This window comes from Columba livia, chromosome 13 (genome assembly GCF_036013475.1).
Source record: "Columba livia isolate bColLiv1 breed racing homer chromosome 13, bColLiv1.pat.W.v2, whole genome shotgun sequence".
Lineage (NCBI taxonomy): Eukaryota > Metazoa > Chordata > Aves > Columbiformes > Columbidae > Columba > Columba livia.
In genome coordinates, this window is record NC_088614.1 from 5610184 (window position 1) to 5637809 (window position 27626).

Below are 27626 nucleotides of genomic sequence, written 5' to 3' on the forward strand. Positions count from 1 at the left end.
GCTGTTTTTTTCAATCAGGCTTCCAATACATGAAAAGCACCTTCCATGGGGTGCATGTAATCTCTGAATAGGGCCCTTAGTTTCCTGTGGTATTGTACTAAACCTGATGTTTGATACAATAAGGCAGGGACAGGCCGTGCTCGGCCGCGGCAGCAGCTGTCCCTGTCCCCAGCGTCACCCACCGCACCGTCAGCGTCACACAGCGGGAAGTTTGGGAAAAATAGAAGGAAAAAGGCCAACGCCACATCAGACCCACCACAAGTCTTAAACAGAAATCAGATATTCTGGTGATATGTGTTTCACCATCGTTTTTCATTCCACATGTGGGATTTCAGGTGGCCTGATGGAAACAGCAGGCTCCTCTTCAGGCCTGGCCACGTAGTTTGCATTTTAAAAAGCTCCTTTTTCAAAAGAAAATAATGCTGTCTCCAAACGGAATTGCAGAGTAAGTTAGCGAACTGTGCCGTGCTGCTATAGCATCACAAAATAATTGGTGGTCCATCGTCTCTCACACGGAAAGGCTAGGTTAAAGCTTCTAAAGATGTACTATAATATGTGTTAATTTGCTATTTTTACTCAAGTAGACTAGAACAGTTTTGTTATTATTAGAAGTACAAAATAAAACCAACTCAAATGACCTAATTATAATTTTTGGTACCAGAAGAGTCATACATAACAACACAATTGACTCTACAGAGCCCGAAATGCTTGCCAGTAAGTATTTTAATAGAACAACTCATTCGAAAATGCATGCAAAGCTGTGAAAGTAAAGTGAAAAGGATGAAATTCCATATGTCCAGCTCATCAGGTGCACAGCAGCTCTGTGGGGTGTTGCCCACACTATCACCCCCCCATCAGGATCTGATTTTACAATATTGAGTGAATTCTCATGTTCATGTTAGTTGGGGAAGTACATTGTAGTCACATGTTTGCATTTTGCCACATTATTTCCCTCTTCGTTAAATTTTAAATTATATTTAGATCAAAACAGTCCTTGTATTTTACATGAATAAAAGTTTGAACCTTTCTCTTTTCTGTTCCATCTCCAAAAGCAGCAAGCTCTCATCTCCTGTGCCGAGCAACGTACTACAAAATATTTTATAGTTTTGCTCCAATTCCTATTTGCTTTTCCCTGGTTTTCATTGAGCAGAATGACTTTATCTCTTCCAAGCACTGAAACCGAACAGCTCAGCTGAGATGCTACAGGGCTGCTGACATTTGGAACACTATTTTCAGTCCTATTTTACATATGCTTTCAAAATTTATCTTATGAAAAATAAGAATCAGTTAGAAGATGGGCTTATCGGCGTGCCTGGCAAGGCAGATGACCTACTTTCTGCCATGAGGACGGGGAATCGCTGCTGCTGGCAGCAAAGGTGGAGGAAGGAAAGAGTCGGCACCGATACCTGTGTGGTGCCCAGGGACAGAAATCCCAGCTGGGCCGGCACGTTGAGCAAGGTTGTGACACCCCAGGCTGTGACACCCCAGGCTGTGTCACCCCAGGTCATGTCACCCCGCACCCCCATGACACAGCGACACTGGCCGCGCAGGGCAATGTGTAACACAAGGGTCCCGGGAAAAACCCAACATCATCTTTTTCCCTGACTCCTTGTAACGTGCAGAAAACCAGCCGGGAAACAAGGGGGTTTGGCGAATGCAGCCTGAGAGCGAACCTTGCCTTCCACATCTGGCAACGCCGCGTGTCACAGAAATGCAGAGCGAGGGAAAAGGAACCAGAGCGGGGGACACGACCCCAACATTTTTTAAAAGACAAACTGATTCTTTAAAGCAAAACTAATTAGAATGAATCAAGGCACTACCTAAGAGGAGAGATAAAAGGAAAAACGAAAAGCTGTTAAGGTTATTAAAAATGACTATATTTGTGGATAAAGCAACAACTATAAACTTCTCATTGATACTTTATGTTTTGTGCGGCCCTTTCTGCCTATAAACAAATTGTAAAAGATGGCAACAGCTAATTTAAAAAATAAAAAGCGAAGTGTTGCGGCAGAGTCTAAATTGAGTCTGACAGTCAAGGTCACATAACTTTTCACTTTTATTTAAGATATTGCCTTGATTACTGAAAAATATTGCAAGATATATACACACAAATGTCGAGTCAGGATGGGCAGCCTTTGAGGGCTGTATCGATGGCTCTTGTCCACTGTTTAAAAGAAACAACAGCAATGATTTTTTAAATTGCCAAATGTTGTGTAATTATCTAATTATAGAAAATTGTCAGAAATCATTGATATTATTTTTTGAATTATGCTATCAGTGTAAGCAACATGTCCTAACCAGTCCTGTTATGCCTAAATAAATATAAATTATTGCTGGAAATTTCGAAGAAATGTTTGCTGCTTTAGTTGACATAAATGCAAAAGCTTTCATTATATTACCCTTGATTTATTTTAATTGTATTTATATTGCTCTAGTCCTTTTGCTGCAAACTTTGAGCTAAATGTTAATTCTGTAAAGAAAATGAGTTGATCCTGCAATCCGCGTTCGTAGCACTGAAGGATCAGAGGACGCGTGTGAGATCTCATGGCTCGCGCAGCCGTTCTCATGGGCCCATTAGAGTCTTTATAGGTGGATCTCACTTATAGCTTTGTTTAAAAGAAAAAAATACAGATTCTGAAGAGAACTGGCGCCTATTTGATGTTCAGCCTCTATTGTCTCCCAGGCAGACCTGAATGAAAGCCTGGAATTAAACAGCCTTTGAATCTGGTTTTCACGGTGATCATTGCGAGTGATATAAAATAAAACATCCTGGTTCAGACGTCCAGGCTTTCAGAGCCAGCTGCCACATTTCTCCTCATCCATATTCTTTCAAAGTTTATAAAATTATGACATATTTTTGCCACAGTTTTGCAAATTAAAGGCAATATCAGCCATTTTCTTTTCCTTTGCAAAAGAACCCGCCGCGTTCCTGGGTTCTCCCTTCCAGCAGTGCACAAGCACCTTCCAGTGTTCCCACCTGCCCTGGGCTTTGCGAAATTACTTGTGGAGGCCGCATGTTCACTGCAATCAGGAAACGCACAGAAGGTCACTGCTACAAATAAGAAACCAAAGTGTGAAGACACAAAAAGGCTTTTTCAAGCACACAGGTAACCTGGAGAGGACTTGGACCAGTTGACAATGAAGTTAATACAGACTCTGCTGTCACCACAACCCTCATTAATGTTTACAAATATATAAAGGGGGAGTGTCGGGAGGATGGAGCCAGGCTCTTCTCGGTGACAACCAGTGATAGGACAAGGGGCAATGGGTGCAAACTGGAACACAAGAGGTTCCACTTAAATATGAGAATAAACTTGTGAGGGTGGCAGAGCCTGGCCCAGGCTGCCCAGGGGGGTTGTGGAGTCTCCTTCTCTGCAGACATTCAAACCCGCCTGGACACCTTCCTGTGTAACCTCATCTGGGTGTTCCTGCTCCATGGGGGGACTGCACTGGATGAGCTTTCCAGGTCCCTTCTGTCCCTGACATTCTGTGATTCTGTGATTCTGTGAACGCGTGGGTCTGCCCCATCGCCTTAACTCACGGCTGTGACTGTCCCCGTCCACCGGGTCCCAGTGCAGCCCTACGTCGGTCGCTTTGCCTCAGTGCCTCATGTACAAGGGGGAAAATCATCGGAATCCTAAAGGTGCGAGGGGATCAACCATGGGACGGATAAGAAATCTGTGCGATCCTCGGGGTCAGCTGCTGGAGAACCGCTGAACACCGCTGTCATCAAAATCATCGCTCTGTGTCACCTCTCCATATGATTTGTCCTTGGAACACACATTTTATCCTTTCTCATGATTTTTGCAATCCCCTACATACAATTTTCTTGGATAGAATTTACACCTGCTATTAATTCTGAATAAGGTCTTATTTTTTAAACCAACACCAATATATTAATCCATAACAGCACCAGTATTATTACTAATAACAATTGTTATCCTTATTACTAAAAAGTAAACACAGTTTGAAGGCACAGGAAGGAAACATCCTGCCACCACTGTAGCTACACGGCTTCCCCTTTCAAACTGTCGTTCCATCATTTTTCTTGTCATTTGAAGTGGTATCCTTTGAGGAGGTGCATTTAGCATTTTTTGTAACTGTATTTAGGTAGTGCTTTTCGGCATTTGAAAAGATTATTTTAAAACGGGATCCTGAAAAAAACACTCAGGTAAAATAACATGTCATGCCGTTATACTAAATATATCGTACAGCCTTAGTATTTTAACTCTGCTGTGGTTTGTACCAAGGTCCATGGACTCATCCTTGCTTGGTAGCATTTCCATGTTAAGCTAAAACTAATTGCAACAAGTTTCAGAAGACAAGCCTGTTGTACGTGGGGTAAGCGGACTGGAAGTGGAGCGGGCGCGGGAGATGAGGACAGGAAGGATGGAAGGAGGATGGACAGAGGGAGCTGGGGAGCTCAGGCTGGAGCCACCACTGGCTCGGGTGTCCCCAGGCCCCCAGCCCGGCTCTGGGCAGGACACGCTCCCGTGCACCAGCGCCCGCTGCCCGTCGCAGGGAACCGGAGCCGCTCTCCCCTTTGCTTCCATTCCCAGCCAGGCCAGGGAACGCCTGACACCCCGCAGCAATATCGCACAAAGGAAGGGGCCGGGGAGCCCAACACGGCCCATCCCAGCGGCCGCTCAGCGCCCCCGGAGCACGGCAAGATGCACAGACAGCAATGACAGAGGAAGGAGAGGAGTTACAAAAAGAAAAGGAGAAATCATAAATTAACAGAGAGACAAAAAGCTCTGCTGATTTTTTTTTCTGTGCAAAGCAATAGTGGGAGAAGCATTAAGCGTTACTCTGTTTCTTCATCTAATGACACAGAAAAAAGTCTTTTCTGCAAATAATTCAAGTAAACAATCTCCAGAAAGCATGAACAACAATACCAAATTTCTTGAAATTAGCCAAGCTCACAGAATCAGCAGGCGATGAGTGCCGCTCGGAGCCTGCGTCTGCAGAGCCACGGCTGAGGCAATTTGTGCGAGAGGGGGAAGGAGAAAAGGGCAGGAAAACAGCCCCTTCTTTCTCCATTATCATTTACCCGGAATTTAGTTCACTGTAAATTTCATTTTGAAGGGAAAAAACCCTATGACAAACTCACCTTGGCTAAATATCGTTTACTGATTCATAACAAAGATCTGATCCACTTTAACTTGCTAAACATTTTGTCACTGTTTTATATGCACCACTTCCAAAGAAGAGAAAAATAAAGGGGAGATTTTTAGGTCAAATGATTAAGGAGAAAGGGGATTGAAACCAAGAAATTTTTTTTAAGTTCTAATTGTTTGCTTATTGACATCAATTTACATGGAGCCACTTAGTGAATAAAGGTTTTCACAGTACATGGCACTTCTTTATGTCAGTTTTTAGCCATCATGTCACAGCCTGGCTTGAAAAGAAGAAATGCTGAAAACTCGTAGGCCAGAAATGAACAGCCTATTAAGATCTGAAAAGCTGTCATCCCCACTGAAAAGACTTGCGTCAGCCACTGAGGATATATTTTAAACTGCCTGTCCGCAAGAAAACTTTAATAATGCAGCCTTGCTCTAATGTCTTGTGAGAGGAGAGGCAATTTTACTTCTTCTATTAACCCAACGTGATTACAATGGCTTATTTCATGGAATATTAAGTTCAAATTCTGCTCCCTGGGAGGACAATAAAAAAAGGAGTGTGCTTATGACATTGCCCGAAATAGCCACAAGGACCGCAACTCCTTGGTGCTTTTAATGCATCCAAGCAGTAATCCACCTTAATTTGCTAATGGTTAAGTAAATTAGCAACAAAATAATAAAATACAAAAAGGTATCAACACAGGAGTAAAATGCTTTCCTCTAAAAAATATTAAAATAACAAAATTATGTTTGCATAAGGATTGCGATGGCCTCTCAATCCTCGTCCTCCCCCCTATTACCCCCCCGCCAGTTCAGGGGAAAAATAAACTCCTTGTGTCGGATGGGCTTTCGCCATGAGGCAATCAGAAGCAAAGCGGTTTGCGCTGAGACCACAGCTGCGATGGCTTTGTGCAAATGGAACCGCTAATAACTGCCTGGGAGCCAGGAACACTTCCCAAACTACCTGAACCGTCCCTGCGCCGACACCGCAAAAATGGTTTCCCCGAAGATGCGGGTGTCCGGCCAGGGGAACGATGCTGCTGGTACCCGGTGTCTCGGCCAGGCCACACCACGGCCAGCCCTGTGCCCAGGGACATCCCTGTGCCAAAGGACATCCCTGTGCCAAGGAACATCCCTGTGCCAAAGGACATCCCTGCGCCAAGGGACATCCCTGTGCTAAAGGACATCCCTGTGCCGAGGGACATCCCTGTGCCAAAGGACATCCCTGTGCTAAAGGACATACCTGTGCCGAGGGACATCCCTGTGCAAAAGGACATCCCTGCACCGAGGGACGTCCCTGTGCCAAAGGACATCCCTGTGCCGAGGGACATTCCTGTGCCAAAGGACATCCTTGTGCAAAAGGACATCCCTACACCAAGGGACACCCCTGTGCCAAAGGACATCCCTGCACCAAGGGACACCCCCATGCCAAGGGACATCCCCACACCAAGGGACATCCCTGTGCCAAAAGACATCCCTACACCAAGGGACATCCCTGTGCCAAAGGACATCCCTGCACCAAGGGACATCCCTGTGCCAAAGGACATCCCTGCACCAAGGGACACCCTGACGCCAAGGGACATCCCCTTACCAAGGGACATCCCTGCGGGGACGCACCCTCATCCTCAGGACCCAGCGGCCAGCCCTGTCTCCAGGCAGGGAGGATTTAGAAAGCGTTGGGTTTAAACACCATTTGCAATAAATAAATGCAGTGACAAGAAGTCAGGTGGGTCCCGTCCGCAGGGAACCCCCTGCAGGCCCGGGGCTGGGGACACACGCGCGGCCCAGCGGCTGCTCCGCTCCACGGGGACCAGGAGGGACCAGCAGGGACGTGTGTCCCAGACCCGGGGCACAAACCCGTTCTCCTGTGACACCCACAGGCCCTGACAGAAATCCCGGCAGAGGAAAAGAATCACAAACGAGACGTTTTGTTTTCAAACTGACGTAGGACGCAGAGAAAACCACCACTGCGCATTCCGCCTCTCCGGCACTGTCTTCCTCCAACTTTTTTCCTCCCCCTCCCGCCCCCCGCAATGTGGAAAAGGAAATAATTTTTTTTTCCATTAAAAAAAATTAATGTATGCAAATAGCTGGTAAAATTATAAATAACCACCATTAATTTCTTCTACCTAGTTCAACAATTCCAAAGCAAAAAGGTGAACTTAGATAAATACATTTAAAATCGCCTGCTGTGTAATAGTAAAGAGACTCCATAAAACTAGAACAATATTTATTTCTTCTTTTCGCAACAGCTCCCTGTTTTATTAGGCCCGTGTTCCACGGCAATCTGATAAGAAGGAGCGAGGCTAAATGGCAAATGGCAAACATCCCAAATCGCAACCTGATGTATTTCCACAGCCCTGACCTTCAGATAAAAATCGTGCAGAAATCTGCAAACCCACCAAATATGCAGCACCACATGCTTCCAGCATTGTCAGACACAACAGTCGGGGGCAAAAAAGAAAAGGAAAAAAAACTAAAAGAAAGCAGGGTGTTGCTATTTAAAGCCTTTGGCCTTCCCCTCCCTGAGAATTTAAGGATTATGCTCCTATACGGCACGTCCGAGGGGGCACAGACAGACACCAGCGAACCTGAAGGTTTCTCACACGCACAGAGGGAACCGTGGGCTTGCAGCTGCCTCGCTGGGAATAGCAGGGAAACGTGTTCTATAGAAAGAATATATCTCACTGCTATATTATATGTATATTTAGGAAAATACTTCAAACAGCAAAAAAATTTTGCACTGTGAAATTAGCTAAAATTATGACAACTGTAAGAAAAAAATTATACGGGCAAAATTTGGGGCTGGTGGAAGAATTCTTTGATGTCTGGATTCCAATTTAACCCCGACTGAGTTCTAAGAATCAAATGAACAAAGTATATCACACACCCCAAGTCTGCTTGTCAGTGCTCGTCATCATTTTTATTTGCTTCTTTCCAGCCACATGTATTTACAAGACCCTGTTCTGACATTTCCTCCCTCCTCGCTGGATACGGCGAGTTGCCAAACACATTTGCGACACAGTCCAACTCCGTATTTATTTATTCATTAAAACACCCGCATTAGTATCAATAAATATGTATAACAATATTTCCCTCGCTGTATAGATTCCTTCCCCAGCCGTGTCTCTAGGTTGGGTGCTGCGTGGTAAACATATAGAAATATGTGCGCACCTAATATTTCCAAAATATTTTTAGTCAAAAGACTGTGTCATAAATACTGCATCTGCACCTATATAAAAATGCACTGTGACTGCGGCTAGCAGTATATTTGCTAAATAAGACTATAGGTGAATAAAAGAACCCTGCTTAAACGCACATGGATATTCCCAGTATTTGTGCAGCAGGCGCTGCCTATCGATGGCGTGCACAGGGAACATCACCTTCACTGCACACAGGGCTCCAGGAACTGTACATATCACAGCCTGAATAAACAGCGTAATCCCTGTCATTGCTGTGGTTTGCATATAAAAATCACTTTTTCTTCAGGTACCGAACCGCTTCATCCTATAAACCTGAACCAAGCTTCAGGATTTTCGAAGCAGTTGTAAAACATTAATAATATATCTCGGTTGTTTAAAGAATATTTCCAAATAACATGAAATATTTAGTCCATCCCCCCCCGTCCCCACCCTCCACGCTACCACCACCATAAAAAGATAAGATTTATCATGAAATGTTTGAGGGATAATCAGCCATTTTTGGCCAATATATTTTAATATTTATATACCTGACATAGCTGAATATAAATGATACATCATGATTTTCCATAGTGCATGGAATTTATACAATTAACTGAGTGATCCAATGGCTTTAGGGCACACAAGGTGCAAACAATGTTACAGTGGTTTGCTGATTATTGTTATAAATCTTACAAACCATAAAGGCATTAAGGTGCATTTTGTTTACACCATTTATTTTCAAATATTATATACAACAGTATTATTTATCATTAAAAGAGTTACACTTTCCCAGCGTATTTATTTCATGAGCTACATTTATAGAACTATTTACAAAAAACAGCTTGCAAAATATGTCTGAAAGAGGCAGTAAAATTTGATCATTTTCAAGTTATTTCTAAAGATTATGTTTTTTCATCGAGAAAACATTTAAGCATTACCTATTTCTGAGATGCCTAATTTATAGAATCACTCGGGCTAAGCAATGCCTGCGATTTGGCTGCACCCGGCGCAGGGCGCAGCGCTGCCTGCACACCGTGCCGAGCCGCCTTCCTAAAGACCCCAACCACGCCGTTTGGAAACCTTCATCTACCATTTCAGAGAGAAAAATGATTTAAAAAGCAAAAAGAATTACAAATACGCAGCCCTGGCTTTTTCAATATGAATATGTATTTTTCCTGGAAAGAGCTGCAGCCTCGATTCCGATTACACAGAGATGCGGGAGCGCCGAGCGTATATACTTACAAACAAAAATTCCCCCAAATGTTCCCAAACGGTTCTAATGTCCTAGTATTGTTTCAATTATTTTCATAGGGGTTTGCGTGGTTTTTGAAACGCCGCAGCCCCAGAACGTGAAATCTGAGCCGGCGGGTCCTGGCGAGCCCCGGCAGCCGAGGGGGTGTCCCCCCGGCAGCCAAAGGGACCCGGCGCTGCAGCTGCTTATCAAATCAGTTTTATGTTTCTGAAATGAGTTCCTGCTGCTGAGCCTGAATTCATAGACAGTCAGGGGAGAGAAAAGAGATTGATACAGCCCAAAACAAAACCTTGGAAAACACGGCTCGGGCACCGGCTCTTTGTGCACGCATGGAGACAGATGGGTATATTTGTTTTATACCTATGGAAACACGGCATGCCGAGTACATGTATGCCTGTGTGCCGTATAGAAATTACCCACCAAAAAATAAAACCCAAAGCATGTTCTAAAGCCTCCCGTCCTTGCTGTAGCTCTGTTTGCTTTACCAGAAGTAAACGAGCACTTTCCCTTTTTAGAGCACTGGCAACCAGATTTCTTGCTGATATTTTCCATTGGGGAGGCGCACGCATCGCTGCCCGAACACCATCCCAGCTTTTCTTAAATTCACATTTTTTTCTTCAGCTAAACCAAAGAAATACAATAATAAAAAAATGGACAAAAAAAGCACACAATTTTGCAGTTTACTGTCTTTTCCCAACACGAATGTAACGCCAGCCCAGTGAGTTACCCGGAATTTGCTTTTCTCTAGTACTTACTGGCCTGCTTAATGGTTTCTTTCTAATGTGCATAAAATATAGAAGTAGAGAACAAAACTGTGGAAATGTACAGAAGTGTCTGTTGACTCCAGGCATCGGAAGTGTTTTGTTGCAGATTCAAAGGTGCTAAAATCTCATCAATGAGTGGGAAATAGTGCTAAATACAAGCTCTGCTAACTTTATTTTTAATGATGACTTTAAAAAACGGGGATCAGCGAGGTGAATGTAAAAACTGTTAATCTTAAATTTCTACAAACCCGAGTGTCAGGGCAAGCATGTCTGGTGCATCAAGCATAACAAGATGAAAACGAGGAGGTGTTGGTGAGGAGGGGGTCCGAGACACTTGCTTTTCTTGAATCCCTCTGAATACATTTCACAATTCATCAGTTTTTGTCTTTCCTGCCACGAGTGAGGACAATCAGACCAGACACCCATTAGATTTTTCATGCAATTCTTTTTTTTCTTGTTCATGACATGTTGGCAGGGAGGATGGCAATTCTGAAATCTTACCAAATGAGAAAAATGTCAGAAACTGAACTGACAGCTCGTGGTTACTATGGTGATAGGTGATATTGAAAAAAAATAAAATAAGACTCGGTTAATTCAAAAGGAATCAAGTTCAGTATTTTTAAGCCAGTTGATATAGATGAAAACTTAATCCCGATACTGGGATGTTATCTTGTTTTAGCTAAGGGCCAAAGAAACCATTTGCGTGATTAGATAATTAACTAGATACAACCAAATATACAATGCAAATTATAGTTAAACTAAAAATTAAAAAGAAAAAAAATATTGTTTATAAAGAAAAAACAGTCGTAGTAGGAAAAAAGCACATTAGGAAAAATATTCTGCCTGTATGAGTAATCCAGAATTTTCCCCTCCATAATGACAATTATCTACACGGGCCCAGGTTTCTGCCATCAGTTTGGAGGGAGAAGGAGCAGTTTGCTCCAGTGACAAAGGGCCGGAGCTGCTGACCGGTGTCTCCAGCGCAACGGGGGCTGCAAGTTCTGCAGGAACCTCGATATCTCCATATTTGTGTTTATGTATTTTATGGGCTTTTTAAAAAATCCCAAGGGAGCTATTTATGGGGCCAAAATAACGCGAGATCTGGTGTTCTCATGGCATTTCCATCGAGGAATTGAAATACTAAAATACCATGAGAACATCAGATCTCGTGTTATTTCGGCTGCATTAATGGTTCCCTTAGGTATTAACAAAGCCCATGAAAAACAAACACAAATATTTGAGGCAGAAATACAAATGCTGGAAAACCCCCGGCCCCCCAACAGAAACCCCATACACCACATACAAAATCTGTGTTTCTCTTTTTTGATCTCACATCTTAAAGAAAAAAATTGTGTAACCATGCACATTTACAAATAATATTCTATTAAAATTATCAAGCAACCACCTCTGTCTTTCTTGCAGAAATCCAGCTCGCTTCCCAACCACCGTTGGGGAAGATTCTCTCACTGTAAATGCACGTGGGGCATTAGGGGTATTGCTGTGAAAAGCAACTTTTGGACGCGAAAGCCTCCGAAGCCATTTGAATTTGGCAGGGGCAGCCCGGCCGCGCAGGGGCACAGGAGCGGGGCAGCCCCGCTGGGAGGTCGGCGCGTCCGCGGGTCCGTGTGGGCGGCGGGACCGGGACGGGATCGGGAGCGAAACGGGAGCGGAACAGGAGCGGAACGGGAGCGGGTCCGGGGCGCCGCGCGGGCCGGGCCGCACTCACGCGCCGCTCGGGACTGGGGGCGCGCGCCGCGCTCCGGCAGGCGACAGCGCCACCTGCCGGCGGCGGGACGCGCCAGCGCCGCACGGGAAACCGGCCCGGCCGGGAACGAGCGGGGAAAATGCACCGAGCGGCCCCGAAACACGGGCTGGCCCCGACGCAGCCGCTGCCGCCGCTCCCCGACCCTCCGGCACCTTCCCCGCTAGAGCCCCGCCGGAGCGGGGATGCGGTGATGCGCCGCCGCCCCGGGCCGGGAGGCAGAGCGGAGCTCCCGCACCCAAACCCGCGACTCCAGCGGCCTCTCCCGGGTCCGGGGGGGCTCCCGGCCCGCCCCGGTGCTGCAGAGGAGCTGCCCCGGGCACCGAGCGGGCGGCTCTCCTGCTGCTCGGCCACCTCGGTGCCGTTTGTCCCCGTGTCACCGCGCGGCCCGGCCACGCCGGGTCCCGCACGCCCACGCGAGGGGCGCGTCCCCTCCGAGCGCTCCCGGCCACGGCAGACAGCGCAAAGAACAACAAGCAGGAGAACCATCCATGGTTCTGTCACAGCCGGGAAAGGCGCCTCTTCCAAAGCCTGCATCAACCATGAGGCTGCGGGTCCGTGGGACAAGCAGCTGAGTGAACCCCCTGGCACAGCGTCAACCCGATCCCATCGTCCTGCACAAGGAGCTCCAACGCCACCATCTGTGGCCTTGGACAACCTCGCTGTCCCCACCGACCACGTCCCCACCAACCGCGGCCCCACCGACCACATCCCCACCTCCTCCCACCAACATCTGCTGAGGCCAAGTGCACGGCAGGAGAGGGCTGCAGGCATGGTGGGGCACGGGGGGGGCCCCACATGAGGCTCATGGGGCTGAGCTGGGCTGGGCTAGGCTGGGCTGAGCGAGCTGGGCTCCCTGTGCTGAGCTGGGCCAGGCTGGGCTGGGCTGAGCTCCCTGGGCTGAGCTGGGCTCCCTGGGCTGAGCTGGGCCAGGCTGGGCTGAGCTGAGCTCCCTGGGCTGAGCTGGGCTCCCCGTGCCGCTCCCTCCAGGCCGCAGCACAGCCGGCCCCGGTTACGGCACAGGCAGGTAAAAGCAGGTCGAGTGGCTGCAAGAGGTTTGCTCTGCGTGGCAGGGGAGGTGGCAGGCGGCAAGCAGAGGCAGAAGAGAAACTGCCTTCTGCTGTAATTATCCCCCACAATAACGTTCCCTCATCATACCCAGCGCATCCAAAACTCAATTACGACATTTCTTGTGAGGTGAACCTACTTTCTCCTCAAAAAACACACACAAACTTAGAGGAAAGTGGTAGCCTATAAATAAAAATGGTTTCTGAAACAGTTTCGAGCTAGATCCACAGTATCAAACTCCGGCTGGTCCCTGCAGAGAAGGCAGAGGGTGCCCGATGCCTCCCTGCTCCTGTCCCCAGTGCGGGACGGGCAATGGGCGCTGCGTGGCCCATGGGGACAAAACCCAAATGCTCCGGCTCAGGAGACCTGCGGATGCATTTCTGTCCCTATAGGTAAGTTCATTTGCATCAGGATTTTAATGAGAGTCCTGCATTTCCAGCATCAACAGGATTGCAGTTGGGACACATTTTCATCCCGGGTCTCTGTAGACAAAACATCTCCCCTCGGATCAGTGATGGCTCCTGTGTCTGGCTGCACATATTACTGCATTAAACTACTTTGGGGAGAACATCAAAACAAGTTCTTCATATATTTGCATGAAAAAAACTCTTGTCTAAACAACAGAATTATACTAAAAGTAAAAAATTGCCATTTGAAAATAAACGCAATTTCAAAAAAGGCTCTGGGTGATAAGAGAATGATAACGTAAATAAACCTAAACCAAAAGAGATCACAAAACTCACTTCAAGATAAAAAATGGTACAAATAACTGTTTTGGACTGTTTAAAACTAATTATAAGTGATACTTCCATTACACATGAAAAATAGAGACTTTCAAATTGAAGCCTATAGACAAAATGAAGTATTGCACTCCTGGAAAACCACCTAAAAATCTGTATTATGTATAACTTCAAATATGGGAAATTCAGTGAAATCCTGAATACTGGCAAAGGCGTTTGTCTTCCAAGCACCGCACCAGGAAATCTGTAAAATGTCCATTTGTAAATACACACTGAAATTAAATCTATTTTTATGTATATTTCAATAAAAATCAGAAGTGCCTTTTTTTTTGGATCCCTTTCACTGGACGTGGAGGTGGAGATCACAGCAGACAGCTAATGTTAACTAATGATAAAAGACATTTACGAATAATACACTTTATTCTTGTCCCCTTTTAAAAATTTTCAGAATGAATTAAATTGTGGTAAAATTTCCACTGGTATGCGGGATTATTGTTTCTTCCTTAATATTCCTAATTGAAAGCCAGACGGTGCCTTTTTGATGCAGCGCAAAATACAGCTCAGAACTGTGGAGAGAGCAGAGTCGTGCGGTCTGCTGCCCGCCCGTGTACGTGCACACGCGTGTGTGCACCGGTGTGTGTGCTCTGATGCAAACCGCTGGTGACGGGCGGGCGCTGCGCGGAGCAGAAAAACATCCTGCCCAGGGATCCCACACAGCGACGGACCCCAGACAGCACCAAAGGTCAGAGGAGGAGGAGCAGATAATAAGGAAAGAATAAAAACGTGATTAGAAACATGCAATCACATAAACTAACTGCACGCATAAAATAATGGGTTTGAATTGTTTTCATATATGCTTGAAGCAAATAAAAACGCAAACCTCGGCTGAGCCATCGCTGCCGGTCTGGCGCCTCAGCCCCGGTACCACGCCACAGCGAGTACTTTATTTCACCACACACACACCTTAAAACACAGGGGTTTGCTGTAATTGAGCTGGACCACACAAATTCACTCCTTCAGAATAAATCTATATGAACTCGCTCCAGCGTTTGTAAAGTAACGCAGCTTGTGGGGTCTGCTGATATCTCAAAGAAACAAGAAACTCCTCTCGCATCTCATTCCCGTAACGCTGAGCTGCGAGTGGGGAAACGCTCCGGCAACCGCTGGGTTTGTGACAGGGACACGGGAACTGTGCTGCTGTGAGCACCGGGACCGTCACCCCGGGCTTTGGGTGTTTTAATGGAAAAAAGCACATGTGAATAATCCCTAACGATCGGGCAACGGTCTTGTGGTTAAAGTGGGGCTTCCAACGGCTTTTTCTTCACCCTCTGCTCTGTAGTTCTGCAATCACATCTCAAACACAGACCCTCAGACAGGTACAGGGTCCTGGTGGCACCTGGTGCCTGTCCCCACCAGCGCTGAGCTGGCACCAGCGAGGGCCTTCCATAACATCCATCTGGTCCCTTCTCTGTTATCTACAGGTGCTGTTAAGCAACCTCTCCAGAAATGCCACACTTTGGGGGCCACTTCTGGTTTGTCCCATTTCAATACATCTGAGTTCAATGAAATAAATCCTGATTTTCAGCAGCGAGTGAACAAAATAACAGTTCTAAGTGCTCGGACCTTGAACCAGCTCCCGGCCCCAAAGTCTCCCAGCTGTTCAGTCTATCAGGTTTGCTCTTTTCATCGTTTTTCAGGCACATTCTACCTCTTATTCCTGCTCAAAATTCAATCCCCGGGATTTGTGCGCGAGGAGCGAGGCTCGGCCGCGGCCCCGGCATCCAGCAGCGCCGCAGACGCCGTCCCAGGGAGGGGGTTTCGGTGCCACGGACACCGGTGGGACGAGCACACGAGCACGGGCTGATTCACAATGACTTTAAAAATGCAAAGTACAGTCCTTTATCTGTTCACTTTGGTCATTGCAAAGGACCTGGAGTTACCAGCGCTGCCGAGGTGAAGCTGCGCTCGGAACCTGCACCAACCGCGTTCCAAAGGGGTTCGTTCCGCGGGGACGGCAGCGGCAGCACCGATCAAAACAGGGTACTGCTTGAGCTGTCAGAGATGCTTTGAAAAGTTGTTTCAGCCGAGTAAAGTAAACCACCTAACTATGAAAGTTATACAGAAACACGATCACTGAACTTTACATTTAGGAAGAATTAAGCTTTTAAAGAGTTTTTTTCCACTGAAAAAAGCCTTTAATGATCGTTATCCAGGTGGCCCCTGGATTTATTGTTGGATTTCGCTTTGACTGCTATGGGGTTCCCAAGGGGACTATTACGTCAATAATTTCTAAGGCAACATTTTATTCCAGGTAACTGAAATTCCTTAGAAGATGAGAGCTTCAGCTTGGACCGTCTGCGATCCCATTTGAAATCACTCACACTGACTACAGAAGAATTTTTATAATAAATTATTATATAGCCTTATGCTTTCAGCTATGTATATAATCTATCTATATATATTTATAAACATTCTTTATGTAACAATTCAGAACTTAATTCCCCCTGAAGCTATTAAAACTATATATTTAATTACATTCATAAAGGAGTTGCCTGGGATACAGTCAAAACCTACCACTAATTCAACATGTATTATAGATTAACACACTTCGCAATTCTGAGAATTAGTAATATGGGCCATACACCGTTTTCATTCTGCACACGGAACTCCCATCAGGGTCAGTCAACAGCCTTTATTTATAAAGTCTGGGGGTTTATGAAGAAGTCTATAATGACTATTTTTGGTCAAGCTTAAAAGAGAAAGAAAAGAGACAAAGGTCTCTTGGTTTCCAATGCACAAAGCATATATGGCCAGTAGGAAAAGCAGTCGGACTCCTATCTAGACTAAACAAATTTCAGCATGAAATGACAAATGAATCGAGGAACTTACACTCTCAGATTCTAAATTATATTAAGTCCCTGATTTTATGAAGCCAGAAAAAGGTCATTGCACGATACTTATAAACTATAGTAAATAACTAAAATTTATGCGGTAGGATGATTTTAATCGTTAGTATTCTTAAAACCTTGAAAATCGATACAACTTGTAACAAATCAGAAAAGTTCAATGGAAAATATAATTGTTCCTTTTTAAGACCTATTATGTTTAATATCTGTTGGCCATATTTGTTCCACAGGTCATGTATAAAAATAATTTTTCTATATTTCTTGCATTTGATTAACAGAAAGAGCCTAATGATACGTGTCCAAATTCCCAGAGCGGCGTCTCTGCTCCGGTGTCTATCTGGGCTTCCTTGCATAAACCAAACCCCATCTGTCAGAAATATATAATGGCGTTTAAATGCACCACACCCAGCCCTCCTGCTCCCCAAAAAGGATGCGTGTTGAGCACGGGCTGCTCCTGGAATATTCCTTGCAAGTTGCTAAGTGGATATAAAAGAACACGGACTCTGCAAATCACTGTAACATAAGCCCTGAAAGACGCTTTTGGATCTGGCGAGAGGGGGGAGCCCAGGGGTGAACCCCGCGGGGGGACAGTGCTCGGCACCGGCTTATTCTGTGGACGTGAAAGATTATTACAAATCTGGTTCCTTTTGAATATTCCCTTATAACTGAACAAACGTGGAGCCGCGCCGGGCTGTCACAGCTGTTTCAGTACATGAACCACACTCACAGCAACAGCTTTCGTTCCACATTTTTGTGGAGTAGTTTCCATAGCACTGTGATCAGGGTTTGCATATTTTTATACCACTTGCATATTGAAAATAAACTCTGATGTTTAGATTGCTTTCTCCAAGTGCATCTGGTACTTAAATTTCCTGAAAAACAAGCAGGCAACTGTGATTTAAGACCAAACAGTCAGGGCGTAACACCTTGCTTCACTTTTTATAAAGTTATTTTTAGCCTTCTTTTCCTTTAAAAGTGTAACTTTATAGTATCAGGGATGAGAGTGCCTGGAAATGGGCATTTATCTTAATTGTCATCCCGGAATTAAACATCAGGGAGAACTTTTCCATTCACAACAATATACAGATATTCTGCACGAAATGATATGTTTTGCACAGTTACCTCTGCCTCAATTCAAACGAAAAGCCCAGCGCTGCGGAGCTGGACGAGGCGGCGGCTCCAGCACCGGCACCTGTTCCCGGCACCGCACCGGCCCCGTGCAGTGTGTTCACGACAAAACAGTTGCTTTATCAGGAAAACAAACCCAATTCTCTAGATTTCTGCTTTGGAAAAGCCGATCCCGGGCGGGCGGGCGGCCCCGCTTTGCCGCTCTCATGGCACTGGGTCGGGATTCCCAAAACCGGCCGGCGCTGCCGAACCCGCTCCCTGCCCAACGCCTTCCCAATTAGCAGGTCGAAAATTAGCAGAACGCGGCGCTGCTTTTCACTTCACGTTTTAATAAGAAACAGAGACATCTTCTCTCTCTTTCTTCTGCTGTTCCTCCCTCTCCTCCAAGAAAAGAAGGCTGCTGGTGAAAGGAATGAAAATCTGGAAAGAATTTGGGGTGGACTGGCCAACCCCCTTTCATTTCCTTCAGATGTTTACAATCTAGCACCTTTCTGAAGACAAAGATGGGAAAAAAGCTATTTTTTCTTTTGACTGAAGGGTGAGACAGGGGGGTATTAAAAACTGATCAATGTAATTTTTTTCACAGAAGTATTTGCACATCTGTGAAATAATGTAATTTATGAAAAAATCTTTTTATATGACATTCATGATTATAGCCTGATCTGGAGAATTATTCAAATATAAAATTAAATACTCAAAAACTAGCTGTGCTGTGGATGACTGAGCTTTTACCAGCTGTGCATCACACTTCTATAATTCTATTAAAAGTATATAAGTGAGGCTTTCTGAGTACGTCTGAGGCTCTTTTAAAAGGAATGTTACATTTCTAAATGGCTTTATGATCAGTTGCTTTTTGTTTTTTCTCGATTACCATCCCAGTTGTTGGATATGTTTTATCTGACTGTACAAAAAAAAAAAAGAGGAATGCATACCCACGGAAAGCGCTCTATAAATTATATTGTATTTTATTATCACGGGGCTTAAGGAAAAATTGGCTCTTAAGAAAGGTTAAAAACCTTTAAAGTGAATTCTTCTGTTTGGTTAAAATGACTTTTGATTTAATGTGATCCATGTGCAATGTGTCCCCGGCCCGGCGCGGGCGGCGTTTGCTGGGTTTGGTCTGCGCTGACCCCACGTCACGGTCCCCACGGGCAGCCCCAGGTTTTGGTGACCATCGGGTGGCCGGGGGGACGCGGGCGCTGCCGGGCGCTGGTTCCTCCCGCCCAGCGGCTCCGGCCCACGGGCACCTGAGAAGAGTTCAATCCTATTTTCTGAGCTTCAACAGAGCGCTGGGTATGGATCCTCTGCGGCTTTGTTATTATCTACAGGTTACAGACAGCATCATCTTGAAACTGGGTGTTCCTTCCCATGCCACAAGCCGATATTTTGACCAAAAGGGAAAATACAATCCTCAAACCCCCCTAAACGCTGCGGTCTAAAGCAGCTATTAAAAGAAGAGCACCCAGAAAAGGCCACATTAGTAAACGACGGGGGCCGCAGTTCCAGTTTAGCAAAGAGAGACACAAAATAAGGGATAAGATATTGTTTCTGCTGCCTAAGACAGACGGACTTTAATAACACTTAACAGAATGATGCACATTAACGATCTCAGAAAGCACTTCTTATGCCTCATCCATCATGCGGAGGAGAAAATGAAGCCTTCGACAGCATTAGGAATTATTCTAGATCTTGTCAGTAATTCGCAGCTTCTCGGTAGTATCGTAACACAAATTTGTGTGTATGAGACACTGACCATTAATCTAAGGGCTTTTTTTCCCCTGCCGCAGCGTGCCGAGAATGTATCAATTGTTTCATGGAGAAATTTCACAGATGAAACCTCACTAAATAAAACAGGGGAGAGGAAAGAGATATAGACAGAAACATAAACAACTGGAACCCGGAGACAAATCATTATCTTTAAAACAAAAAACACAATAAAGTCTCCATATGTGTTTTCTGAATGGGCAACAACAAGCCTCCTTCGCTGAAAACAGCCAGAATATGCTGTGATTATCAAGTTATGCTCATACATACAAACATACTTATATTTAATTTTCTGGGAGGCTTTTTCCCTTTTTTTTTTTTTTTCCCCAGAATATCGGAAAAAAGTCCTGATTTCCCCTCCCAAGAGAGTCGTGTATTTTTACAAATAGTAGCAAAACAAATTTCAACACAAAAAGCCCCGCGACTAAACAAACAATAGCTTTTGGCAACCTCTCGCTAAGTCGCAATGTGCTGCTGCTCGCACGACAGCTCTTGCCACTGGAACCGCACTACAAAGGGAAAGGTCCATAAATATTTGTACAGCAAACTCCGCAGAAAAAAGCCTCTCTGAGTCCTCTCCAAATGCATTTCTATACATGCGACGTAGAGATGAAAGCTAATGAGTTATATGAAGTTTATGATGAATTAAGAGCCGGGGCGTCCCTCCCGCCGCAGCCGCGGTGACACCGATCTGAGCGGCTGCTCCGCAACAAAACACTTGTCAGACAGAATGAGGCGCCTCCGCCTCGGGATGCGCGGGAGCTGGATTGTCTCAGGGACACAAAAAAGGCAGAATTTGATCAAATACTAATCAGGCAGCAATAATCAGCCCTGCAGTGTCCTAAAACATACACTATTTTATCTCCATTGAAATAATGATATGTATCCAAAAAGTCCTCAAAGAAACTTGGGTTTAGGTAATATATTGTGATTGCAGCAGATCCACAGGATTAAAATCAGTCTTGATCTTCAAACAGAATAAGAATGTATAGTTCTGTTTACTGCACAGATATTTGTATATAAAAGATATGACAAATATTTTAGGTTATTTAGAAGCCCACATTTCTCTATTTTGAATTTTTATAGACTGAGTGCTGGGAAAGTGACTTGACAGTCGCAGGTAATAGACGCAAATTACAGATTAAACTCATTAGAAATTATAAACACTCATATAGTCTGTTAAACCCCCTGACAAAACCTGAAAATGAGAAATCCAATAACCAAGCATCAATAGGGTCTTTAGCGGCTGGACAGACGTTCAAACCGCACGATGCTCATGTCAGGAGTGAGACGAAACAGTTGAAAATCAAGGTTTGCGTTAAATAACAAGGCGCTGATGTCAGATCAGATCATTCGTATGAACTGTTTTCATCCGTCTTTTGCCATTAATTTACATTCTCCTGTTACAGTGTAATTTTGGTGTTCATTCATTTTGCATAGTATTAAAAAATATAAGCTAAGAAAATATGCAGATAAGAGCGATTGCTCCCAAGCGCGGCGCCCAGGCACCCTCGGCACAGGACACGACCCTGCGGCATCTGCAGGATCCTGGGGCTACCGCTTCAGAACAGAACTGTAAATAATGCTTGCAAATAAAATATTGTCTGCAAGCGTTAATTTGGGGCTTGTTTAATTAAATTACAGAGGGAAATATTGCGAGAACGGTCACCTCACCAACAGCAACTAAATAAATCCCCGGGAACGGGCACTGGGATAGGAAAAGAAAAATTGTTTGCGTTTCTAATGCTCGGTCTGACCTGGAAAGGATAACAAAAGAATCTGCAATGAATATGTATTTTTACAGGGAGTGCTGCTGGTAAACATACCAAATAAAAGAGAGGGGATTATTTTAAAATAGTTTCTCCTTAACTCTCAATATGTTTAATATGATGATATGAAAAACCATATATAAAGCAGGAACCCATTCAGCCCATACAAAATTCTTTACAGAGCAGTAAAAAGGCAGCTGGATTTCAGCAACAGAAAACAAACAAACACCAGAAATCCTGTAAAGCCACAGCCTCTCCCCGCGAGCCGCCTGCTCTCCAGCGCCGAGATAAAGACCCAATCTGCTCATCAAACACCTCCGGGCTCGGCCATCTAATAGGAACAAATTGGCAATGACTGCCCAAGCAAGTAACACAGGCCCACTGATTTGTAGATTGATACTGATGCCTAATGATCCCCTTGGGCAGATCAATAGCAACAATCCTCCTCGCCGCTCGCGCTCCTGGCACGGCGCGGCCGGGCGCGGGGACGCGCTGCAGCCGCAGGTGCGCGGAGCACCCGCCGCAGGTGCGCGGGGCGGGGGCCGGGGTGCGACGCGCCCCAACACCTCCCAAACGGCGGCCGAGACGACGCCGTCTCATTGCTTCATCCCAAGAGGTGCGATGCTGCTGGGTCCCTGCACAGGAGCATTTCCGGTGGCTCCGGGTGCTGCGTCCCTCAGCACGGGCCCCGTGGAGCTGCCCCCCCCGCGCACCCGGGACCGGCCCACAGGTGGGCTGGGGGAACGCCCTGAAACACAAACCCAACGTGTACCAGCTGGGATTCGTGAGAGCTGGAAGGCACCGCGGAGTTCAGTGGCAGAGGGAGGAGGAGGCCGTGCCAGGGCCCCTGCCCATGGCTGCGGCGAGTGACCCTGCACCCCCTGCTCTGCCCCCCCCGTTCTCCGGCTGTCCCTCCGTGCACTGCACTGGGAGCAACCCAGCAGTTGCAGTGCAGGATTTTTATTCAGTTGACTGCAAGCCCCTTTCATCCCCTTCCTGCAGCCCCACCCTGCGCAAGAATTAGGGATTTTCTACTTATTTATTAATCTAATGAATACAGCTATCCCATCAGTATATCATTTAAAGTTCCTGGTAATACCTAAGAAAAACTAACAGAGTTGCTTTGCAATTTTTCTTCCCAGTGAATTAACGTTAGTGGTGGTCTGCAGATTTGCAAGCGGTCATTTCCAGCTCAGGGGGCTCGCAGGCGTCCCCAGCAGCACTGAACTGCTCCTGCGATTGTTCTTGCTCTCTAGAATAACTGCGTATAAACGTCAGACCTTGTCAGGTATTCCAAATTATCACGTAGGCAAACACAGAGGGGGAAAAAAAATCAAAAAGTTTGTGTCTACTGGATATGAAATATTAATCTTGCCACTGATTTGTATGTAGCGTCACCTGCGACGTCTCCCCCGGCTTCCCCTTTGTGCGCCCGAGGGTGCTGCCCAAAGCTCGAGCCAGGACCCGGCAGCTCGGCCACGATTTTTCAATCCCATTCAGACCCATGAGCGACTGCCCGAGAGATGCTTTGTTCGGCAATCGCTGCGCTGCTTATATTCTTTAGGGCTCTTTTATTAAAATGGGGATAAAGCAAAAGGCAAAGGATAAAATTAAATTTCTTTGACTGTAAATTTCTAAAACATTCCTCCAATAAAAGATTTTCCTTTAATAATAAAAATGTCTTTCCCATCTTTTTGCGTATCTCGTCATATACTGTCTTTCCCATCTTTTTGACTATCTCGTCATATACTTGCAATAAAAATGGGACTGCGTTAAAATCTCGGTAACTCGGCCCCCTGTATTTCATAAATTAATAATTTTCTGATTCCTCCAGCTGCCTTTCCTTACAAACACAAAAAGTTCTCCAGGCGTTGGGGGCGGGGGTCGCAGGCGCCCCGGTCCCCAGCGCTGGCCACTGCACCATGTAACCCCCGCACTGTGCTGAGTGCAATGCCCGCGATCAGCATCCCCGCCGCTCCGCTCCCCCCGGCCGGTTCGCAGCGACCGCGCTCCGGGCCGGGCCGGGTTCCCGCGCCCCCGCCCACGCGCAGCCCCGCGCGGGCCCGGCAGCGCGCGGGGAGGGCCGGGCAGCACGTGCCGGCGCGGCCCCGCCGCTCATTTGCATATTCACATCAGCGCGCGCCCGCGCGCTCCGGCAGCCGCGGCGGAGCGGAGGTGTCGGCGCCGCCGGAACCGCCGCGTTCGCGCCAGAAGCGCGAGCGGAGCGCGGGAGCCCCGCGGAGCAGCGCGGGAGCCCCGCGGAGCAGCGCCCTGCCTTACCTCCGCGGAGCAGCGCCCTGCCTTACCTCCGCGGCCGCTCCACCGCCAGTCCCCGCGGTGCCGCCAGAATTTTTTGAGAACCATCCTTCAGGGTTTTGAGTTCTCTCGTCCTCTCTCTTCCTCCTCCTCCTCCTCTTCCCGTGTTGTGACTGGGTTTATAAAAAAAATAAAAAAGACAACTCCATGTTAAGCGAGCAGCCAGGGCATGGTGAAGTCTGGGGCTACAGGGGGAGGGAGGAGAGGAGGGGAGGGTCACAGCTTCATGCCTTACAAAGGGGAACCAAAAGCCTGGATATTTTTTTAATATCCTACACAAAATGCTGGCGCGCATATACACGGAACGCACGTGCGCGCAGGGCGGCGTACGCGCCGCTAATTAGCTTTTCGCCAAAAACTGTCAGGGTTCAGCCTATGACGCAAATAAACGCAATGGCATCGGAGTCGAGGTGCAAACTCCCGTCCTCGCCTGTCCCGCGGTTCCCCACGAGCACTGGGGCTCGCAGGGCGAGCGGCCCCGTCTGCGGCCGCGGGGCCACCAGCTCTGCCAGAACCGCCCAGCGCCGACTTGGACTATTTCATCGCGACCTTAGTGGTATTGGAGGTGTATTTTTGCACAATTAACTGTACCATTTCATAGCTCCAGTCACAGTAGGAAAAAGGGGGAAAAAATAATCAGAATGGTGTATCCTCTGGCAAATGTCACAGAGCAGTGTCCCTGCGTTTCGGGAACGTGTCTCCAGGAGCACAGGCCTATTGTTCAAAAAAGACCCAGCTTTTGTGAGCCGGTGTGGCACAGACAGGAGGAAAATCCCTCGCACCAAACACACCGTCACTGCCTGCATCACATCCACTTTTTAACAACCTCACATTAAATGTTTGCTGAAAATACATGGTGCCTACACGTGGCACTTTTTTACAAACACGTCATTACCGTGAATGATTAAGGGCTTCGTTGCTTCCGAGCACAAGGTCTCAGATCAGATTGCTGACTGATTGCAGAATTCCACCATCCACCTCGCAACGTTATTTTAGTGAGAGGAGCGGGGGGAAGATGTACTTTCACACGCAGAATATTTAGGAAGGGTCAAATTTCTTTTTGCAATTGGCATTAGCAAATTTGCTCCGGAGCTGAACCGTCGCAAGTTGTGTTTCATCCCAGAGGACGTTTTGACGGAGAAGTTACAACCCCCTGAAACGCACGTTGCCTGTGGGACGGGCTGGGACGCTCACGCCAGGGGAGCCGCTGGGGCGGACGGCGCTGCCGCCGGGCGCGTTTGTCCGGTGGATCCGGCAGCGCCGGGGCTGCGTGGCCGGGCAGACAATGGAGCTGCCGGGGTCTGCCCGCGCCCCAGCCAGGCTGCGCGGGGAAAGCAGGTCACCCCGTCAACTGGTTCAGCAAACGCCAAAACAAAGAGTGGCTCTTTATTTTGACGAGCTCTTGGCAGACACGCTTCCTTATATAAAATAATTTCCCTGCCTTTGTTTCTCTTCTCCTTCAAAGGCAGTGGGAAGAGCGCTCTTTTGTACTCACGCCTGCTTCCCAAAGGGAGAAAGGTGATTTTTAAGAATCTGACCACTGAGCACGAGCGACTTGTCCTCCCCCAAAACAGATTTAAAAAAAAGAAAAAAAGAACATCTTTGACAAGACTCAAAGGGTCCCTGAAATAAAGAAGAAAGAAAAAACATCCAAAACATTAGACACAGAAACATTATATTTCAATATTATCATATGAATTAAATGTAATCCTTGAAGCGACTAGTCCCAGGGGTCACATATTAGGCCATTTTTTTCTTTTTTTTTTTTATTTAATAGAGGTCATCCAGGCTGAAAAGCAGAACCCAAATGAAAAGCATCTTCAATGTGGTTATAACATGAGCTGCACGAGGTCAGGCAGTGTCTTGTATGGCCTCATAAAAAATACATAACCAGACAGCCTAATAGTATTTCTTTGCATTCATTTTTGGATGGGAACTGGCGGGTGGGGGAGGGAGCTGATGGAGAGAGGGACATATAAAACCCCCACACGTGCATTTCCATAATGTGCAGCTTTTCATACATTTCAGAGAAGAAAAAAAATGAACATTCGTTTTAAAAGATACTCCAGTCAGCTTGCTTTAAGGGACCGATGGCACACGGTTTCTGCGCCGCGGGCGGTGTCGGCGTCGCCCGCGCGCTCACCCCGCGTCACGGAGCACAACCGCAGCGGGCTCCTTGCACCACGGCTTTCTAACGCGCTTTATTTGTCCGTACGCAAACACAAACTGATCAGTTTGAGTTATTTCTCCAAAGAAATACAGATGAAGCCCCCCAGTAATGTGGTCTCTGCCTTCATATGCTGTGGCAGGGAGGGTTTGCCCACCACGTGGGGTTCATGCAGGTTGCAGATACACCGGGTGGGAGAGAGGGCAAGAGAACGGCGAGGCGGAAAATGGAGGGGGCTAAATAAAAATAAACAGCGCTAAAAATGCTGGGCGATAAGAGAATCTCTCAATATCGTCTCCCTTCCCCCTCTCCCCAAATATAGCCTGGAGACGGTGACCCCGCTGGGGCACGGAGCCGCAGAGGTGACCCGATGCTAACCAGCCTGTTAGAACTAATAAGGTGTGCGCCTAAGCCAGGGGCTGACACTGGGGCATTGTGGAAATAACTCTCCTTGTTATTGCCCATCCTCAGCTTGAAATTTACTGCTCCTTTGCATTATTAAAGAGACAGCTTGCGTGCACGATGGGGGAGAGGCGCTGGGCAGGAGAAATAACTGCGCACGCTTTTTTTAATGTTATGTTTGTGCTCTCTGTAGTCTTTATGGTAAGCTTCGCAGCATTAAAGCATGCTGGGTTAATAGGTTGTTATTTATTATTTGAACTGTTTTCAAAAATAAAATCTAGTTTAGAAAAATCAAAATTATTGTTTTCCCCCGGATGGTCAGAAAACAAGGAATGTGTGAAACATCTTTGAGCAGGTGGGGCGGTGGCCAGCGGCAGGCCTTGTGGGACCAGAGCCTCTCCCAAACATCGCCCAGTAGCGCTGCCTCACACTGACATCAGATGTGGAGCAGCACTTAAAAATAATACAAAGCACAACATGGTGGATAGCGGGGATTGCAAGATGGAAACAAGAAAGGACCCGCTGCAGCGCGTGTCCGTCCTCACGGGGCGATGGGAAAGGGTTTCCACGCTCAGAGCTGCTTCCTATCTCCGGGTTCTCATCAGCTTTCCAAGCAGTTGCGGAGAAAGGCTGAACTCAAAAATAGATGTGGGTGGAAAAATCTCATGTTTGTCTCGGTCTCTGCTGCCACAAACTCACCCTGTGCCCACAGGAGCCGACTTTTACCACAAAACCAGGATCCCCGTGCGGCTCCACCAGCGGGTCTGGGCCCCGGCCAGGCCAAGGGGCAGCACAGCAACCCCGACAGGTGCATTTGCATGTGAGAGATCGAGTTTTATAGAAAATGAGCTGAACCACTCTTTCAGACAATTTTGCAATCTCTGAAGCAGTTTTCATGGGGCTGAGGAGTCCGAATCACACGCACTGGGGTCGCGGGCAGAGCCCCACAGCCGCTGCTCCCGGGGACTTACCTACAATAATTAGGACGCAAACATTTTCTGCAGAAAAATGGCTGACTGCACATTGGAGGCATCACTGTGAATGGTGATCAATGATAAATACAGTCCTCGAGGTAAATACAGAATACAATTTAGCCGTCTGTGGGGAAATGGCAGAGCCATGGGCTCCTTCTGAGGGGCTGAGCCAAGGGGGGGCTGGTTTCTTGGGGATTTATTATCAGGGATTCCATGAAACCAGCTACCAGAGGGATGTGAGAGAATTCTTCAGAGAACCTGAGAGCCACAGCAATATTCTAGCTGTCCAAACCAGCCATTTTTTCCTGCATG

At 46.7% G+C, this 27626-nt stretch overlaps 1 long non-coding RNA gene across 1 annotated transcript in view; it reads right to left on the reverse strand.

Annotated features, from left to right (window-relative positions):
• Positions 1 to 27626, reverse strand: part of LOC110360456 (uncharacterized) — a 417274-nt gene that overhangs the window by 277805 nt on the left and 111843 nt on the right. Inside the window, exon 5 of the long non-coding RNA XR_010465803.1 lies at positions 23762 to 23884. This is a non-coding gene — a long non-coding RNA (uncharacterized LOC110360456). The remainder of the gene's footprint in view (positions 1 to 23761; positions 23885 to 27626) is intronic.